The sequence below is a fragment of the Aulonocara stuartgranti genome (assembly GCF_965226115.1).
Source record: "Aulonocara stuartgranti genome assembly, chromosome: 13".
NCBI lineage: Eukaryota > Metazoa > Chordata > Actinopteri > Cichliformes > Cichlidae > Aulonocara > Aulonocara stuartgranti.
This window is the reverse complement of record NC_138949.1, coordinates 28,423,447-28,438,448: the sequence shown is the minus strand read 5'-3', so window position 1 is coordinate 28,438,448 and position 15,002 is coordinate 28,423,447. Positions and strand designations below refer to the sequence as shown.

At 38.0% G+C, this 15,002-nt stretch overlaps 1 protein-coding gene across 2 annotated transcripts in view; it reads left to right on the top strand.

The window, feature by feature from the left end:
* cdh5 (cadherin 5) overlaps positions 1–15,002 on the top strand; it is a 69,811-nt gene that overhangs the window by 27,538 nt on the left and 27,271 nt on the right. The window contains exon 2 of one of the 2 annotated variants that reach the window (XM_082556702.1): positions 5,352–6,164. The gene's annotated coding sequence lies outside the window, so the exon portion shown is untranslated. Of the gene's footprint in view, positions 1–5,188; positions 6,165–15,002 lie in introns of those variants that run through there. The other variant, XM_082556701.1, reaches the window with a different exon arrangement.

The window sequence follows — 15,002 nt, the reverse complement described above, 5'->3', positions numbered from 1 at the left end:
CTGGCTGTCACTGGGTGAAACTGGTTGCAATGAAGGTGCTACAATGAAAACCTCGTATTGATCGCTTGGTTGCTAGCATGGTGGCCTATGTTTGTTTTGTTTTTTTCACGTTTGTCTGCAAATACTTCTAACTACTTCCTGAGCAGTATAGTAAAACTAGGACAAATTTCAACTCAAAGCAGAAATAGAGGTTAGCCTTCAAAGTAAGACTTTTGCCTCAGCCCACATGTTTCACAAGCATATTTAATTGAAAGTCAAATGCTCACCATTATGGTCCAGTTTGTGTATTATTTTTCTCATATTTCACACTTGTCTATAAACAGTTTCACTGGTGTTTATAGACAAGCCAGTTGGTTCCACTTAAAATTTGTATGCAACAATTTGCTTGTGACCAAAGCAGAAAAAGGACGTTTTTGCAGACTAGTTACAGAATACACATTTTTCCCTAGCGACAGATGGTTGCCAAGGGGTCACCGACTGGTCTCTAGGTTTCTGTGACTGGTGCTTTATTCACTTGATCTTATATTCTCACCATGATTACATGTTGACTTCATGTGGTAAGTGGTCATATATATGGAAAACCTCAATAGACATTAGTAATCAAATGTCAAGTGACCTCACAAACACGTTTTTCCTTCCTCAAGAAATTTCATGCAAATGTCTAATGATAATGATGTGATGATAGTTTATGTCCACATGATAAAAGGTCCACTTCTCTGGAAAAAATCGAATTCAATGCCGTTACTGTTCTCACACTATACTTAAATTTGATTTTATACTGATTTGATGCCCACCTATTAAATTGCTTTAAACTCTTCTAGACAGTCTTCCAGACTGACATGAAGTTAAACTGACTGTTGGAGGCATAAATGCGTAAGGTGATCATTTTAGTTTTATGTGATAATTAGGTAATATTCTGATATACTGGATGGGCAGATGGGCAGATTACAATGCTCTAGTCTGTTGCTTTTCTAACTATGTGCTGCCTGGTGCTTATAGATAACAATGCAGGGAATGGAATTTGTTGTGATTCATTGTAGTATGGTTTTTTCGTATAATGAAGGGTTGAGGAGGATAAAATATGATGCTTGTCTCAAGAGTAGATGAAAACTGTCCAAAACAACAACAAAGAAAATATAAATGGGAACTATAATTTAAAAGAAGATGCACTCTTTTAGAGAATGAGCCAAAGATTTGAGGCACAGAAAGCTTAACAAATACAGACATTTATCTTCTAAACTGCTCATTAACAAAATGACTTAATTTTTATGTCTCTTTTCAGTGTTTAAATGGATTTCATCATTCTTGCCCGCTCGACATAGCTTGTCATGACAATAGATTTCTATGTCGAGTGTAGTTGGTTGGTTTTTTTTGAGTACCCAAGAGCAGGGCGCAGGAGGAAGATGTACAAAAATAAACATTTATTGCTAATAAGTCAAAGAAATGCATAGTCCAAAATCTTCTATTCCAAGAAAACAGAAAAGGCAAAGTCCAGGGAATTAAGAAATCCAAAAATCACTAGGATCACAAGTTCAGGAACAAACTGCTGCAGATACCCAGCTAAATGGATGATGCAATACTGAACAACTGAACAAAGGAATTATAGAAGTATTTATAGACACACACTAATGGGGGGGTTTAACATAGGAGTGTAAATTAAATGCAAATGAAACTAATAAAGAGCTGCTGAAAGCAATAAAGGGAAGACAGTCAGCAAGTAAAACTAAAACAGGATGCTACAAAAAACCCACCGCAATCTCAACGAAAACACAAAGAACTAACAGAGACACACTAACTAGACTCCAAAAGTATTAATAATAAAGCTAGAAATTAATCAAGATTAAGATCAAACAGAACAACCAACAGAGACCCAAACTCAAGGCTTCTGTATGTTGAGGTTGGACCAAACCAAGCAGAACCAAACCAACAAACCAGCAGATAAGAACTAATGCTGGATTTGCAGTAGTATTGATGGAAAGATCTGTTTTCTTAAAGTGCTAAATGTAGTGCTATTCCTGACTGACTCCTTCACTATAATAATGACAGCAGAGTTGCATGCTTTGCTTACAATAAAAAACGAGTGAGACAGCAGAGTATTTAAGGAGAGGTGTGACCGCTGATACTGGCAAAATGCTAAATACCAAATGCTAGTGTAGGTAAAAGATAAAAATAAAATCAAGAGACTGGTTTATCTGAGCAGATCTTAGCAGTGCATATGTCGGCGTAACCACTTTCACTTATTGTGGTAGTAACATAATCATGTAGCATGTGTCTCATAAATGGTCTGCATATGTTACATGGTTGGTGTAGCCGCAGAGTCATGAAGCACCAGAATTCCTTGTGCAAAAATTACACGGATGTAAATCAAGCCCAGTTGTGAGCAGTTTTTCTCCTAAAGAAAAATAAGTCTTCTGCTTATAAATTAACAAACATGTCAAAATTTCCAAGTCCCTGTTGGCAGTTTTGAAAAACAAAAATTATTTAAAGGGAAAAAACATATGGTTCCTTACAGTACGAGCGTGGCTTTCAAACTTTTAATTTATTATTGAAAACTAAGTCAAAATAAAACTGGTGGATCTTCATTTAAAATAAATGCCTTGTTGAAGCCTGTGGGAGTCAGCTGGACAAACTAAAAAGCCAATAATTTACTCTGAAATTATAACGACTTACTTTTACTTTTAAAAGCTGAATTTGCTTAAAGGTCAGCTGCAACTGAACCCTTAAAAGAATGATATTTGTGAACCTAATAGGGAACATGTTTCTTTTTCAGAAACGTTGTTGCTTTTAATCGTTATGAGCAGTGGGAACATACTGGAACAGATAAGTAGGAAAAGTCCTGTGTCGTGTGGACCCACCTTTGAGGTAGTGTTTTCAACAGGGATCTATATTTATAGGAAAAACATTATATGTGTTAATGATGAAAGTGGACCCTCTAGGCACATAGACACTATTTAAGAAACATCTGTCATGTTAGACATATTCCTCTCTTGCTCATCCTTCTCTTTCTTCCCTCTCAGTGCTCCTTGATGTTCAGCCCCCAATGGTCTTCTTCCAGTCAAACCACTAGTGGGGGAATATCGCCCGTTTCCTTACATGTCATGAGTGGAACGAGGATGCAATTTTTAGTGCCAAAGTGTTATTTAGGAAAGTAGGCCAAGAGCATGAGGATTTTTGAAAAGACAGAATGACAGAGATACACTGAGGGGTAGAGGGAAAGAGATGTGTAAACAAGAGAGTTTCCATCATATTTGTGACATTTTGTTTGTTTGTTCTTGAGACAACCCTCAGTCTTGTACATGTCACCTTGTTTACTGAAAGAAAACAGACAGCCAACATGAGGAAAAAATCTTCCTCTTATTTCTGCGCTTGTTGCCTTTATTCGCATACATCACTGCCTCTGCTCTGTAAAACTGAGCCCAATTAATGGGTGATTTAAAGAGTGTCTTTTTAGATTTAACAGTGGTTATGATGTGAGCATGCAAATGTCATTAAATGTTGCACACAATGTAAAGGATGCAATCTTAATTTTCATTAAATCTAACGATGGACTAACAAATAAAAAACGACACATTTTCAAACACCATCGTTCAAGCTTTCTTTGTTCCCCCTGATGTGCAGCTGCCATTCAAGTCACTAGTTTCTTATTTCTTATCTGTTTAAAATGACAGTCTTTCTATCTCTCTCTCTCCCACACACACACACACACACACCTACACACACACACACACACACACACGCACAGTCATTTTCCGACAGAGAAGGAGTGAAGCGGGTGAAAGATTTTCCCTGAAGGTAGATGTTACTTGGTCAGAAACAAGAAAACACTTAGGAAGGGTGGTTCACCAGGGTGGAACAAGAATACTGAACAGAGCAGACAAGACTCTCGAATGCAAAGGCAGCATGACGTTTTTATAATAGTGCAAGACCCCTTCATCCTCCATTTCGATAATGGAGTGGAAAAAACTGCACACACAAGGTATTCACACTGCAAATTAAATGGCCAGAAATTTGTGCTTCCATCATTTTGATTGGTCAGATTTTAGCCATCTCACACCTCTGCACTTCTTTTCTCCTCGAGCTTTTTGCACTGTTGCTGTGCTTCATGCAGTGCTGAAGTCAGTTTTAGCAATACAGAGAAACTAGCAGATTTTTCATTGTGTTTGCATAGTGAAAAAAACTTAAATTAGGGCTGTGGGTGGGGCTGCTTTGTGAGGTGCGGCCTCATACATGACATTTGTCTGTTTTATAAAGTCTGTAATCCTCTTGTATAGAACATACACAGCACAGGCTTCACAGAAAATCCTTCATTAATTAAAGAAGTTCCTGATTAGAAGAAGCTTGCATTGTTTTTGTGAAGGCCGTCTGTTTCTTATTTGAAAAGCAATGACAAACAGTCCTTTTGTCTTAAAGTTTGGACTGTGTCTAGAGAGAAAAAAATAACAGTATTGCCCTCACTAATCAGATCAGAGAACTGAGAGCAAGAGAGAGACTGTACATACACAAGTACTACATAAAGTAGATTTAAAGTAAATGTTGATGTATGATGTCTGGAAAAGCTGCTCCCAGATGAAATGACAATATTTTATGTAGAACTGAGCTGAAACTGCAAAATAAAATATAAAAGAAACAAGAGACAGAGCAAACGGGGAGAATGAGAAAAAGATGACAGAGAGAGGGAGGGAGGGTGAGATGGGAGTGAAAAAGAAAGGCTGGACTGCTATTGCCACAGGAGAGGTTTCAATTTAAAAACACACAGCCGGCTTTCCTGTCCAATTCGCCAAATTACTGACGAACAACTCACCCCCGAAGAGACGGGGGGAGTAAGATAAGGAGTGTGTGAGTGTGCGTGCGTGCGTGTGGCAAGGCGTCCCTCTCATCTCATTTTCCAGCTTAGACGACATCTCTCTGTCAGATACACTCACACACACATACACACACACACACACACACACACAAAGTCAGCCCTCTGAAATATTTACTAGCCTCATGTGGGGAAATCTCTAAGGATTATCCCCAATAACCTGTTTAACTTAATCCTTATCTCACACACATGAATAATAAATCTCTCCCCCACTCCCCGTCGCTCTCCCGCTCTCTGAGAAGGACCGAGAAGTAACGCCTCTCTCACCTTACTCTCCATCACCCTCCCTCCCTTCTCCTATCTCACACACTCACTCCATCTGCTTCATGAACATGAGCCGGCTGCTTTCTCTGCCTCTCCTAGTGTTTTTGAGCTGTTTTGACATATGCACTCCCTCTCTGCTTCTCTTGCTCTCTCCCTTTTTTTCTGTCTTTTCACCAATCCACCAATACCTCCCCATACCTCCATCTCTTTCTGTTTTCCCCTCCAGGACAGGAAAAGGAGCAGTAGCTGGGAGCACCAGCGGACAACACTGACCAGAATAACAGGAAGAGGAAGTGGGCAGTGACCTGTGTGAGAGAGGACTGCGGTCAGACAGCTGTGGTTCACCATTTTTGGGTCTTGGATGAGAAAACCACATCAGAGGGGAGAGAGGAAAAGAGAACAAGAGAGACTCGAAACCTGTTGGATTCACACCTGCGGAAAAACCTCGACAACCTGAGAAGAGAAAGAGGGTGACAAAGACATTTTGGGGTAAAAACTCCACTGTTGGAGTAGCTGGAGCTTTTACTTTTTTGATAAAAATCTTACTAACTAAGAGACAACTGTAATACCCACTTGAGTAAAAACTGATAATTATCTGATGAGTGGGGTTTTTTTTTATATTTGATTCTCAGTTTTTCTTTGGAAATCCATCTCTGGGATACAACTTAAGAGGCATCAACCCATTTTTCATCATCACAGACTTTCTTATCTCTCTGGCAGTCCAGGAAGGGATTTGTACAGAAGCCTAGTAAAAATCTAACAAAGAGAGAAATCCCTGCTTGTACACCTGCTGCTCTCATTCTACATCAGGGGGGAAAAAAAGGAGTACGAGAGAGGAAAAGAAGTAGTCGTATCAGTAGGTGGTTTTTGCCTCTGTTGAGCTCATGACCACCCACCAACCACTGATTTCTACCTGCGAAATTAATAAAGCATAACTCAAGTCTGAGCAAGTGAACACGTTGAAGGATTTGGGCTTCATTTTATACCTCGACAAAGATCTGAACAGCAGTTCTGCCTGGCTTCGACTTCAGTTTGACTGGTAAGTTCTCTTTTTATGTCTTGGAAAGAAAAATACTGTGCATGTGTGTTATATACGTGTGTGTCTGTACCTGAATAATGAGAATGTGAGTTGGTGAAGGGTGTGCGCTTTCATGTTCAGCAAATGGAAAGTGTGAAGCAGTTCTTTCTGATTGAAAAGCAGTGCACTGCAGCGTACCCAGAAAAATGTAGCCCAGATCCCTTTAAAACGCTACAGGCTACTTTCCCATTCACTCCAGGGTGAAATGCTCATGAATACTTGTAAAACTGCCTCCAAGAAGGTACAGAAATAACTGAAAATGATGGTTATAACCCCTTTTAAGGACATGCTGTCAGCCCCCGTCACTGTTCACATATGCTGTGCCAATGATCTCGGACAGCTCTGTGTAGATTTGAATGCTGTAATTGAGTGCTGTTCTCCCCCCCAGAGGCTGGACTGTCATTCCTGGAGACAAGAGGTTATAACCATTAAACCATTAAAACAATACAGGATGATCCGGAGACACAGCAGGAAAAATTTAGAACCAATCTCAGTTCACCGGGTGGTCTTCAGTTATTCAATTTTGAGGAGTTAAACAATGAAAAAAAAACTTAACTGTCAAGCTGATGTCAAGTTCATTTGCGATTAAATATTGATGAAACAAAGTATGACGCACATCTAATATTAAAAGGTAGCGTAGCTCTTGTCAGTTGAGTGGTGTCAATTTGTGAGCTGAAGACTTCCTTGCGTTATAGTGAGTTTAGGCTCCCTCTTATCAACCTTTCAAGCCAAACTGTACATGAAAGGATAGAGAAAATAACACCTTACAGTAAAATTTTAATTTCTATTAGGTTATTCAGAGTGTGCTGTAGTTGCCTGTGGCTATCACTACACAGACAAAGTGTTTCTGTGTACCTGCATATATGCCCTGTATATATGGGAACAGTTGTTTTGTAGTACTCTGGATCTATGGCTCAAAGTGATAGAAGTGATTTGATTTGTTTGTTACATTGAAAGCCGTTGATGCAACTAAACCCAGTGGTCTAATTCCTGGAGAGAGAAATCCTTTGGGTGCCATCTGGGAGACTTCACCCTCCCACACACACACACACACACACACACACACACACACAAACACACAAGATTCATGATTAGAGCCGTTCATTCATTCAGATATGTCAGTGTGGTTGACAAGCTGTCCAGCTGTGGCGATGTTAGCTCAGCTGAAGTTACTGATTACTACTGAAAGACCCAGTTAAGGTTTTACTTAAAGGGACTGACCTGTATTCTTTGTTTTACACAGTAGACCTTATTCCATTGTGTATCTCCACAATGTCATTTGTTACTTTAGATTTTTTTAAAATGTTTTTGTTTCTTTTTTTTGTGATCGCTTGAGAAACTGATTAATAGGAAAATGCCATCAATAAAATTAAGAATAAAAGTGAGGAATAATCCAACTGGTCTCCAGCTCCCACACTACTATGCCCACTGTGGGGAATTAAAAGCTTTCCAGTGCAGCAAACTGATCTGATCTGGCAAATCAGCATTCATGTATTTATTGTTTTTACATTCAGTCAGCACCACTTAGAGTTATGGAGTATTTACTGGAGATGAAGCTCGATTTTTGAGAAATAATTAGATTATAAATATTGCTCATAGTATTTTTGGTCATTTAAATTATGTTTAATATGAAAGGAAACTCATAAGTCCAGTATTTAGACTCATTTATTTTGTTTATCTGCTATGTAGCGCTGTAGTTGCAAAATTTGCCTTCAGCAGAGGGGCTGACAGCTGAGTCCAAACCAATGAGGATAAGACTTGAGGCTTTAAATTACTTTCAAATGACTGTTTGTTATCACCATCGCTTATAAGCTGGCCAACATCAGTCATAACCAATTCACTGTATGGAAATGGGATTTGTCTGATGTGACCCAGTGACTGTGTCAGCGAGGACGCTGTGTGTGCGTGTGTGTGTGTGAATGACTCCTGGTGTGACTTTCTGGCAGACAGATTGTTAGAAGCTGCTCTGTGATTAAACCTGTTTTAATCTCTACAACACACACTACACTATTCAATAGGCGAAGATCACAGATCTGAGACTGTGAAATCACTCTGCATTCCTACTGCCCACAAATAAACAACCTCCTGATTTTAAGGTGACAAAAACGGCTAAAAAAGCTAAATAGTGCCAAACACTGATATTTGTGTAACACAACCTAAAGACTGATGGTGATGTGTTCATTAAAAAGAAACTAGTGTCCCTTTGCATGTATAATTTGTTATTTAATGTACAAAATATGATTAAAATATCCAAACTTGGGGAAGACAGAACAGATAAAGACATGAATTTAAATGTGATCAATAATAGCACTAAAGTGAGATAGAATTCATTAAAATGGTTCCAGCTCTGCTTTGCTTTTCGCCAGCTCTCAGCTATGAGAATTTGTTCAAAAGAATCAACAACTTGGTCGTGATCTGGAGTCCAAGCAAATCTCATACTAAACCTGCTTCATTTTACGACAACCTCCATGTTAAATAAACCAGCTGATAACTTTAATAGATTATCATGTAAATGCCACTTACATGATCCCGCTTTTGCACACAAACGTTTAGTTTTATTTTAATTAAAGGTACAGATGATGATTATCCACAGCAAAGATATGATGTCTATGTGGTGATTTGTTGTTGAGATCTTTTGCTTCAACACAAGCATTGGACAGATGTTACTGAATATTGATTTTATATGCTCAAGTTATGCATATTGAAATCATAAATTAGTTACAATTTCATCTATAGACATATTATTATTATATTATGGCAAAAAGAATCTGAAAGGAATCATCATCATCAAGGATCTTACTTTGTCAATTTAATACTGGAGGAACAGATGCCACTTCTCAAGACCAGATTGGTTTTAACAACTAAAAAAAGTGATGTGATTTTAGAGCGTTGGAACTAGTTAAACTTGAATGGACACATTTTTATTTTAGTCATTTTAAATGTTTTAGTTATTTAGTTATGAGTTATTAGGTTAAGATTTGTCTTCAGATTTCCTGCCCATTAGAGGTGGTGTTTTGAGTCGCGGAGACATCCTACCACTGTGGCACCCTTAATTAAAACTTTTGGTTTAGGATAAGTCAAAAACAAAGTTAGGAAAAAGTAGAAGTAAACTTGGTAAGTGTAATTAACTTCTTGCAAATCCAAATCTGCCTGAATTTCTTTGTGAGAAAAAGTCATTGACTCAAATCCACCAAGTGTCAAGATATGCTGAATGACAGACTGAAGGAAAGACAGATTTCTTGTCCCACCATAGTGAGAAAGGATTAAATCAAATTATATTTCCATCTTCAAAAACACAGACGCGACAACAGGACTTCAACGTGAACTTCAAATACCCTTCAGCGACCGCTAGGATTATGAAGTCTTGTTGACTCGCTTCTGTGCTTTAGCCTTTGGTAGACTGAAGAACTAGGTCAGATCTGTCTGCCAGTCACAAAACATCCCGGAGAATGACAACTGTGTCTCTGAGTCTGTCTGTTTCTGCTCCTCTGTCACACTCACACACACTCACTTGCCTGCGGACAATGTACAGATGTAATTACAGATATTCCTGAATGTTATTTATTCTTCATAGCTCCGAAAGATGCCTTTGATAAATGATGCCATAAATAACTTTGTATAATCCTCAAGTGAGATTTGTGTGTCTGACACTTGCAGTTTACAAAGTGATTATTATATAAGCTTATATATATACTGTCATGTATTTAAAAAAACAAACAAACATACACTTAAACTGAAAACTCCTGTAACTTTTCATACATCAATCTGCATGTCTGTTTTTACATTTTTAATTCAAAGAATTAAAAAAACTTGAGTTAAACTATAAAAAAGGGGTGAACTTGGGTAAACTGGGTGCACTGGTGTGTTTATTTATCTGGGTTCTTATAAGGTGCTAGATCTATGGAAGCCCGTTTCCGCCACTAAAAAAAAAAAAAAAGGATCCATAACTCAAAATTTCGAGTTATTTTCTCAAAATTTCGAGTTATTATCTCGAAATTTCGACATATTAACTCAAAATTTTGAGAAAAGCAACTCGAAATTTCGAGTTAGCGCTGCCAATCAGTAATCTACGTGAATGACGTCATTTCCATGTTACCCGGAAGCTGAAGCCCTCAGCTACAAATGCTACAGCTAAGCTACCGGTATTACATCCAGTCGTGAATGCACAGATTGCTGAGTGTTTTCAGCCTGGCTTCACAAATGATGAAATCCCTGTGTTATTAGCTGAATCACATGGTGTTACTATCAGCAAACATACTTTAATTTGTTGGGATCCGTTTTTGAGTGCGCGGTCCTGCGCCATATGCTTCCGGGTAACAAGAAAGCGACCTCATTCACGTATATTTTTGATTGGCAGAGCTAACTCGAAATTTTGAGAAAAGTAACTCGAAATTTCGAGTTATATTTCTCGAAATTTCGAGATAATAACTCGAAATTTCGAGAAAATAACACGAAATTTCGAGTTATGGATACTAGCTTTTTTTTTTTTTTTTAGTGGCGGAAACAGGCTTCCATATAGATCTGCTTTTAAGGTGAGACAGAGAGAGTATGGGGGTGGAGAAAAGGAAAGGGGGAGAAAAAAGGTGAGAAAAGGAAAAGGGAGAAGGAATGATAGACAGGGACAGAAATAGACTGTATGAAAACAACATGCATCTTTCACCTTGAGAGATACAACAAGCCACAAGTGGAGACTTTTAAGAGGAAAAATGTATTGAAAGCACTGTCAGAGAAAAGAAAAGAAAGAAGACGTGGAGGGAAGAGAGGCAGCGAGGTGTCAACGGGCAGAAAGAGATGGGGAAACTAAAAAAGGAATGACACAAAATACAAAATGTTAGTCAAACACAGTGAGACACTGAGTCTGAAACTGAGACAAATGTACAGTCAGCAGCAGGAATGAATCCCAGGAAGGGTGTGTCCACTTACTAATGATGACCCCACATTAGTAGACCCGACAGCATTTCCCAGAAGGCATTGTGTTTACACTTCCTGTTTGCTGATAAAGAGAAGGAGGAATTGCTGTTTCAAAAAAAAAAAAGCCCCTTTGGGGAAAACGCCCCCAACAGATTTTTTCTCTGTCAGAAATAACTGTGAATGTACGTGTGACATTTCTGTGTAAAAGTTAGTTGTGATGGTGAGATATTTGACTTTTATCTTTCTTTTTTCAGTATGCAATCACAGCTAAAGTTCAGCTTTGTCAAACAATTATTGTTATTCATCTGAAGCTACTTTTAGTTGCCACAGTGTGAAGCTCCACATATTTGATCTGGGAGATTTTTATACAGAATGCCTTTCCTGACACAATCCAGGGGACTTGTGTTTCCTTCCATGACTGAATTGGGGATCATTCGGTTGTTAGGCAAATGTGTAAATTATTACACTGTGGAGACACTTAAATAAATAAATAAATAAATAAATAAATAAATAAATAAATAAATAAAATAAAGGGCAGCATTCTAACTGCTGGTCAACATTCTAAGGTGGAAATGTTATAAAGGTAATAATGATTAATGGTTATTAGTAATTAATTATTAAACTCCTTTATATTTGTGGTATATTAGTTTATATTGGCTAAACATACAACTCACAAAATGAACAAGTAGGTGTGAATCACAGGAATCAAAATAATGCCAATCTCTGATTCGGTCTTTTACTTTTAAGTACTCACTAAATTATGAACTAAGGTGGGGATTTACCCTTCACAATTCCATTAATGTTTGAGTTGTCAGTTTAAAAAGTCCCCTGCTGCTGCTGAGACTAAGGTGAAGCAATTCTTTAATTTTTTTTAGTGCTTATTTCAACTCTATTGCTCAGGAATAACATAAATGAAGTCAACAATTGTTTAAGTAAAAATTCTAATAGTTAAGTAGCTCATTTTGCCATCAAAATACACTGAATGAGTCGCAGTCCTCTTAAGCAGCTATGGGACAAATCACAGGTTTGGTCACCTAAGAGGTTTTCCTGCATATGTTTTATATGTTAAATTGCTTCATTTATGGTGTTTGTGAAATTTAGGGAGGTTTAATGAGTTTGATTAACTCTCAAATAATTTTGTTTTGAGTTATTTTATTTTGTTTTAATGTAATTGTATTTATTTTAGCTTTAGTCTTGGCTAACATTCTTCTTCAAATTTAGGGTAAGGCAAGTTTAGTGAGTACAGTTCTTTGTTTTAAAGGCAACAGAAAGTGTGATTGCTTTCTTTGTTCAGATTATGTCAAGAAGAAGCATAGAAGCTGACAAACTAAACAAAGGTGATACAGTGATTAGAAATGTACTGTTAATATATGATTTACTGAAGATGTAAATGTTTGAAGGGACCAAATGCATATTATTATTTTTTTTCCAGTTTTTCAGAGGAAAAAAAATGAATAAGGAGCGGAATGAATGGGAAATAAATCACCTTGTCATCCATTTACAGATCGGCATTGTGACATCACACTCACCCCTGAAATATAATTAAGATAAACTTTGAGATGTAATGTATTGCATGAAAATAAAAAAGGGGCAATATTTGATAGGTTCAGACTCTTCTCCTCATGATCATCATTTACATTTTTTTCTTGTCAACTCTACATAAGAGACAGCTGTAGCAGCCGTGCATCATTTATTGGTTTGTGGCCCAAACCGATGTTTCAAAACCTCAAGGCTGGCATATTTGTCATGTTGGAGCCAGAAGTGATCCTACTTGGAATGGGTTGCTGTTATCAGCTAACAAGCTTGATTGGCAAGCTACAGTAATAGACTGTAGGGCTGCATTCCACAGACAAACACACACATACTTGCTAATTAGTGCAAAATTCATTTTCAGTTACCACAGGTCTAGAAACCTGAAGCAACCAGTGTCTAGACCTGACTGACTGAAAGTGGATACTGGAGATTGCTGGCATTTGCTTTTAAATCAGTTGCTAAAGCTCCATTCACGCAGGTCTAGAGACCAAAGGACTGTTTTCTGTGACCATTTGGCAAGTGGAAGGTAGAAGCTTTTGGCTGTCGCTAGCAATAAAATTGGTCTCAAAGGGGTTTAAGGTGCTTCACAGAGACCTCCTTGGCAGCTTTGCCATGCTTGTCGTTGCCATGGTTTCCCATAATTTGCCCGGAAGATGCTGACTTGTCCGCAAACAAAAAATGAACACTTTAGTAATTCAAATTAGAAAAGGTGATGCCTAACAGACAGCTACTTGCCACAGCTGCCTGAACCCGAAGATCAAAGTCTTCTTCATTTTTGGGGGCTGATCCTGACAAGGGTCACACCAGCGGATCATTTGCCTCTATCTCACACTCTCCCTTGTATCCTCTGATGTCACATTTACCCATCCATCAGTGTTTCTAACTTTAGGTGTTTACAGGTGCTTATCATCAGCCTATGTGATTGATGATTGGGGGACATTTCCAATAAGGTAAATGTAGGTTGCCTGATAGATTTAAAACTGCCCTCACAGGAAAATTTAAATGTAGCGACACAAATAGTAATTTTATCAAATCAAATCACCAAATCCTTGGATTACTGCTTTAAAGTAATAGTAAAAGTAATAAAAAAAAATGTTTACTTAGAAGATAGAATAACAGTGTTATGGAAAACAGATGCTGAAGCTACTTAAAGGTAACAAAAATCATAAAGCAAAAGAAGGTTAATAGCAAGTGAAATTAAAGTATTTGGAGGCAACATTATTTCTCAGTGGTATTAACTTTTAATTTCATTTTGATCACACTGTGTTTATTACCTGCCCATGGGGACAGACGTATGGGGATCCACAGCCAGGAAAAACAAATATTTATTAGCGCTGCACAAATGCACTTTTATGAACATGGTGCTCAGATGTTCACTCAAGTCTCTGTTAGACTGCAATAGAACACAATGCACTTCTGTTTAATTAATTTAGTCCTGAAAGGAAACTAAAGAAAGAAAGCACAAGAGAAAAAAATAAAACCCAAACAAAGGGACGTCAACTAAAGGCCATTTGTGGGGAGCAGTGTGAAGAGGTCATGGGAGGTCAGCAGAATATGAGATTAGACCATTAGAGTGAGGAGACTTTGTGCCAGTATAATCCCTTCATCATAATCTTGCTTTCTTCCTCCCTGCTGCTAATGGCTGGAAGACAATAAGATGCACTAATCTCTGCTGGGATGGCGAGGGGCTGTGCTGAAATATCTACTGAAGTACAGAGTGCATATAGATTAAAGTGTTTTGAAGATTATTTCCCTGGCATTTCTGCTTTATTAGATAGGGCCCAGTGGGGGGAGACAAGAACGATGGGGAAGACAAACACAGACAGAGAGGGTGAAACAGTATAAGAAAGACTGGCAACAAAAGTGAAGATTTGCTGCACTGCTGGTGTTTGTGTACCACATACACTTTCATTTTTGTTAAATGGTGTTAAATGCCTTGCACGCAGGAAGAAGTGATGCAACGCACTGAAACGCCTTCCAACTTGTAATCAGTCAAAAGCCATAAATCAAACGAGGTGCCAGTTGGGCCCAAGTTTTTACGATAAATGGAAGCAATTTTGAATTTGATATAAATGAATCCAATGATTGCTGTTGTTCATGATTAGATAGCTTGGGTCAAGGTAAATGCGAATCGCTTGCATGTGTTACAGTACACACCACATCAATGGTTTATGATGCAATCTATGAGTGAAGTGGTGGGAAATGTAAGAAAACAGTAAGACTTACAAGTGTTGGAAAAAAGCTGAGGTATGTAAAATGGTCAATATCAGTTAATACTGGTAATATCGCTCGACTGAAATCAGAAGCGATGAGTGAGGGTTTGCACTCTCATAGTGTAGTGACTTGTCAGTTACA